The sequence below is a fragment of the Bos indicus x Bos taurus genome, chromosome 16, assembly GCF_003369695.1.
Source record: "Bos indicus x Bos taurus breed Angus x Brahman F1 hybrid chromosome 16, Bos_hybrid_MaternalHap_v2.0, whole genome shotgun sequence".
Lineage (NCBI taxonomy): Eukaryota > Metazoa > Chordata > Mammalia > Artiodactyla > Bovidae > Bos > Bos indicus x Bos taurus.
In genome coordinates this window covers 24,269,151-24,275,063 of record NC_040091.1, presented here as the reverse complement: position 1 = coordinate 24,275,063, position 5,913 = coordinate 24,269,151, and the positions used below count along the sequence as shown (strand labels likewise).

Below are 5,913 nucleotides of genomic sequence, written 5' to 3'. Positions count from 1 at the left end.
ATGTAAGGGACTCCTCACTCATCTCAATAACTACAGCCCTTCAGAAAGAGTTTTTTAAATTATTCTTGTGATTTTCTTATGCTTGCTAAGTACTAAAATTTAAGGAAGGGATTGACACCTAATTCATTTTTATATCTATTGTCTCATAATGACTGTCAGAGGGTTTTTCTCAGGACTACTTTATGGAACTCTGCAGAGCTCAAGAAATCTGTGCTTGCCTCTGCTGTCCCACTTCATCTTATGTCTGGGCAGAAATGGAGGGCAGTGAAACCTGAAATGAATTCCAGTTCGTGTTTGATCGAGCGGCACTTAATGCTCAGATGCTCACGTTAATGTGCAGGAGTCAAGTATACATTTTCTTGCTTTTCTACCAACTTGTCTTAGCAGTTCAACATGAATAGCCAAGTCTCCCTTCTATTATTATAGAAAGTCTATTTTGGCTACTGCCTCGTGCATTTTTTCTTTTCATGCAGAGATAGCTCTAAAAGGCAATGTTTTCTTCATATCCATTTGTGTCCTCTATTAGCTCCCTTGCACATGGGCCGGGACCAGCCACAACCTGTGTGTGTGTGACACGTAACTCTGGCACCTCCCACAGTGCCTTCCTCCTGGTGATGTTCAGACCTTGTTCATTGAATAATAAAATACTCAGGAATTTTTCAGTTACAATCATGATTCTATAAATCTTGATCCTATAAGCTTGCTTTTAGTTCTTTAGTCTAAGAAAACATTGATTAATTTGTATTAATAAAATAGCTATAAAATAAAAATACTGAGAATTTGAAAATGCAATATTAGGGAAGGGTTCATAACTTCTAGTAGTAGAAGAAGTAATAAAAGTAGAAGTTACACCTAGAAGTTACTAGTCCCAAGTGGTTACTATGGCAGGCAGTCTGTTGAAGGTTTTAATGAATCTCCAAAATACCTGTGATATGTATGTTTATTAAAAAGATAAGAAAATTAAAGCTTGTTTAAGTAATTTGAGAAGGAAAAAACCCCATTTGATGGAGTAATGAAATAATATGTGGCTAATGTGATGATAATAGAAGATGATTTAATGACTTATGTAAATGTTTTCCAGAGAGCACTATGTATAAAATAGAAAGTTGGTTATAAAACAATTTTATGATCCATATATACATATATATATATATATATATATATACACACACACACAAAACATAATAGAAAAAAGAAGCTGGGCAGGTAATATAGCAAAGTATTAAAATCACCTATTTTTTAATTAATAGATTTTGCATGAAGGGACTGAAACTATTTTATTTTTTAATTATTATTATTTTCTTCATTGTGTTTTAATACATGTAAGAATTATATTATTATTGAAAAAGAAGCATTTTAAAATTTGTTGCTGATATTACTGTGTGTAAATGTGCTTTTAATTAAAGGAAAATTGATGGAATCTGTGTCCCCCTGAATTATTCTAGGGACGTGCACTAGTTGTGCAGGTAAAACTGTTAAAACTGTTCTGGACTTGAGGCTGACTTTTTTCCAGAAAGGCCTGAGGTTGTGCCTCAGTGTGTGTCCTTCCATGACTTTCTGCACAGCAGTTTCTGACCAAAATGACTCTGACTACCCACCAACCGGCCCATACTACCCACAACCCCGGGGTGGTGATGCAGGCAGTTCCGACAGCTTTTTCCAGGCAGATGATAGGTTTGCATACATCCCCCTACCTTCCTCAGAGCCCCTTCACTCCTGCTTCTGACAAGGCAGGGTTTCCTGGCCTGCCTCCCTTGTGGAGAACCAGTCTTATACTGTCCTGAGTAACACTGAGGCCAGCAGTACTGAATGATCAAGTTAGACAGCCTAAGGCCCCCTTCCAAGAGCCAGGTCCCATGACAAATCAGAAAAGAAAAATATCTCCAGAGTCATCTTTCAGAGCAGGAGTAAAATTTGCTCTGCCACTTCGAGTACCTTGGAGACTACAAGGGACAAAGCACAGTGGCTGCAGCAAATTGTGCCACTTTTTACTGGGTTTTGTTTGTTTCAAAATCACAACCTAGAAGAAAATAAGTTCTACAAATTCCCAGAACGAAGTTTCCACAGTGAAGAAGATTAACCAAAGACTGAGTGGTGGAAACCTTTTAGGAGCTGTCCCCCAGCTCTGTCCCCTCCACATGTGTGTGCACACTGAGTCCCTTCATTCCTGACTCTTTGAGACTCCATGGACTGTAGCACGCCAGGCTCCTCTTAGGTCTCTTGGGTCTCCTGCATTGGCAGGTGGGTTCTTTACACTAGTGTCACCTGGGAAGCCCCCTCACATAGATGCCAATAATTGGCTTTCCTGAGGACTTTAAAAAGATATTTGGGTGATTAGGAAGACCTCTGAGGTCTGAGAGCATTTTGAGGAGCACAGAAATAAAGACTAATCCATTTTCTTATTTGGAGAAGACTGAATCCTTCAAGTCAAGCACAGGTTTCTAAGAAAGATGCTGTGAATGTCTACCTTTGATGGCACTGCAAAGAACATTCTATGAAAGCATGAAAATCTAAAAATACAACTGTTTAAAAAGCCCATCAAAAAGGGTTAAACACTTAGGAATAATCTTATTCTTAATAAACTTAATCAAGGACGAGAAAAAATGTACTCTAAAAACTACAAAACTTAAGAAAAAGAAAGAAAAAAGACAGGGCAGAGGACGCTGTGATACTAGGTGTGGCATTCAATTTCAGGTGCTCAAGCAATGCAACATTGACATCACTTTCTATAATTATACTTAATTTATATTTTCATCTCCTATCTGCCCAGTAATGAAAGGGTTATCTTAGCCAATTCAAAAGTCTTCAAAAAAAAAAGTCTTCTTCATCCTTTCAGTAGTTATATAACCACGGTGTCAAGAAATATGAATGTATATAGTATTTAGAGCATTAAGACTTCCCTGATGGCTCAGATGGTAAAGCATCCGCCTACAATGCGGGAGACCGGGTTCAATCCCTGGGTCAGGAAGATCTCCTGGAGAAAGGAATGGCAACCCACTCCAGTATTCTTGCCCTGCACCCCCCCCAAAAAAAGGGGCTCAAAGAAATACTTGTCGTTTGTTCCATGGTGTAATGGTTAGCACTCTGGACTCTGAATCCAGCGATCTGAGTTCAAATCTCAATGGAACCTTTATGGGATTCCCTGGTGGCTCAGATGGTAAGGTGTCTGCCTGCAATGTAAGAGACCCGGGTTCGATCTCTGGGTCAGGAAGATCCCCTGGAGAAGGAAATGGCAATCCACTCTAGTACTCTTGCCTGAAAAATCCCATGGACGAGAAGCCTGGTGGGCTACAGTCCATGGAGTCGCAAAGAGTCGGACACAACTGAGTGACCTCACTTTCACAATTGTCTATTATCATTTACTTTAAAAAACATAATTTATAAAACATTTCTGTGGGAGAAGTAGCAGAGGGATTCTGAATAGTCTCCTCTTGCCCCTGCCAACAAATTTCCTTTACTCTGATAAAAATGAGAAGCTGATCCCTCCACCTCTGAGCTGATCAGATGACATTTAGCTCCTTCTGCACTTGGCTGTTGTCTTAGATTTCCGGGTTGACAGATTTCACAAGAATACAGTAAGATGGACTACTGTGCCTAGAAATCCAAGTTCCATAATCTGTATAACCTGAGGTGAATGTGAATGTGCCATGGGGAGTTCTTTCCGGAAGGAATAGTACTTTCAAGTTGTGAATAGACTTCAGACCTGGAGGTTGTATGTGAATATATGTATGAGCTTTCCTAGAATCCATTCTACTTCCCCTTCATTGTATAGCAGCCATGCAGTTTGGGTGGAATTGACCTCACATCCAGAACTATAGGCTCTGATTGGCCTATGACCTAAGCCCTGATCACTATAGTTAATTCAAGAGTAGGCATGAAACCTAAGTTGGTTCATGACCTAAGTGAAGATTGGAGCTTTGGTTCAATGGTTGAAAAAAGGGAAGTCTCCTATCCCTATATTTGTAGATAGGGATGTAGGGAAGCACAGTTTGCTGCAGGAAGGTATCTTACAAGTGCAAGGAAAATTAACCTTCCTTTGTAACTTTCCTGGTGACTCAGATGGTTAAGTGTCTGTCTACAATGTGGGAGACCCGGGTTCCATCCCTGGGTCAGGAAGATCCCCTGGAGAAGGAAATGGCAATCCACTCCAGTACTATTGCCTAGAAAATCCCATGGACAAAGGAGCCTGGTAGGCTACAGTCCATGGGGCTGCAAAGAGTCGGACATGACTGAGCAACTTCACTTTCTCTTTTGTAACTTTAAGATGATGCTGACTCTATGGAAATAGAGATACAAAAAAAAAAACCTAAGCCCTTTGTGAGAGAAGTGAAGCCCTACATCAGACCTCACTTGAAAGTCACTTTGCACTAAACCTCCATTTATGAAAGCTGAAAATGGCCTTTAATTTTTAAGCCAGTTTGAGTTAGATAATCTGTAAACTGCAAGAGTAAGCATTGGAATAGATATGGAGAAGAATTTATACTGATTTTTTACTTTTACAATCTCTCTTTTTCCTAAAAGCTTCCCAGGTGGCATTAGTGGTAAAGAACTCACCTGCCAAGGCAGGAGACTTAGAGACAGGGATTCGATCCCTGGGTTGGAAGATTCCCTGGAGGCGGGCACAACATCCATTACAGTATTCTTGCCTGAAGAATCCCATGGACAGAGGAGCCTGGCGGGCTACAGTCCACAGAGTCTTACAGAGTCAGACAAGACTGAAGTGACTTCGCATGTGCATACACACACACACTTCTTCCCTAACTCTTTGAGCTTCGGGAAGAATGTGGGTTCTTTCTGAGCGAATTTACATCTGATTTAGCTAGGTACATGGTGGCACTACCAGTCCTGGGGTTCTTTAAACCAGGGGTTCCAAACCTCTGGGGGTTGAGGTGGAGCCAATGTAATAATAACAGAAACAAAGTGCACAATAAATGTAACATGTTTGAATCATCCCGAAACCACTCTCGCCACGCTGGTCTATGGAAAAATTGTTTTCCACAAACCAAGTCGCTGGTGCCAAAAAGGTTCAGGACTGCTGCTTTAAACTAAATTTCATAGATTGAGGGCTTTTGGATCTCCCAAGGATGTAAACTAAAAAATATACATGAGAGCAGGGGAAATTCTGGTTCATATTTATTTCTAGGTGTAGCTCTTGAAGTCCCAGTGGAAAGTGGAACCATCTTCCTGTAGACATGACTTCTACAGAAAAGCCATCAGACCCAACTTCAATTTTTTCACCCCTGTAAGCTTTCCCAAGATGCCAGCAAAGGTTTTCTGTACAAGTGGTGGAGAGGGAGATACATGGTGACTGATTTAAATATTCCAGGAGATTTCCTGTTCCAATGGTCCCACTGCTGAGCTGCAGGCTGAAGGTGAATGAAGAATTGATAGAGAGGAAGAAGAGAAAAAGACCAAGGAAAAAAGCAATTCAGCATGTGTTATATGTGATCAAGATCCAGCCTGAAATAGATTGCCATCTACTTCATTCACTTCAGTTCAGTTGCTCAGTTGTGTCTGATTCTTTGAGACCCCGTGAATCGCAGCACACCAGGCCTTGCTGTTCATCACCAACTCCCAGAGTCCACCCAAACCCATGTCCATCAAGTTGGTGATGCCATTGAGCCATCTCATCCTCTGTTGTCCCCTTCTCCTCCTGCCCTCAATCTTTCCCAGCATCAGGGTCTTTTCAAATGAGTCAGCTCTTCGAATCAGGTGGCCGAAGTATTGGAGTTTCAGCTTCAACATCAGTCCTTCCAATGAACAGCCAGGACTGATCTTTAGGATGGACCAGTTGGATCTCCTTGCAGTCCAAGGGACTCTCAAGAGTCTTCTCCAACACCACAGTTCAAAAGCATCAATTCTTCGGTGCTCAGCTTTCTTTATAGACCAACTCTCGCATCCATACATGACCCC

General features: G+C 41.1%; 1 non-coding gene across 1 annotated transcript; it reads left to right on the top strand.

Moving 5' to 3' along the window:
* The first annotated feature begins 3,058 nt into the window (after positions 1-3,058).
* On the top strand, positions 3,059-3,130 carry TRNAQ-CUG. Its single transcript has one exon. It is a non-coding gene; the product is annotated as a tRNA-Gln (tRNA).
* Positions 3,131-5,913: the final 2,783 nt, after the last annotated feature.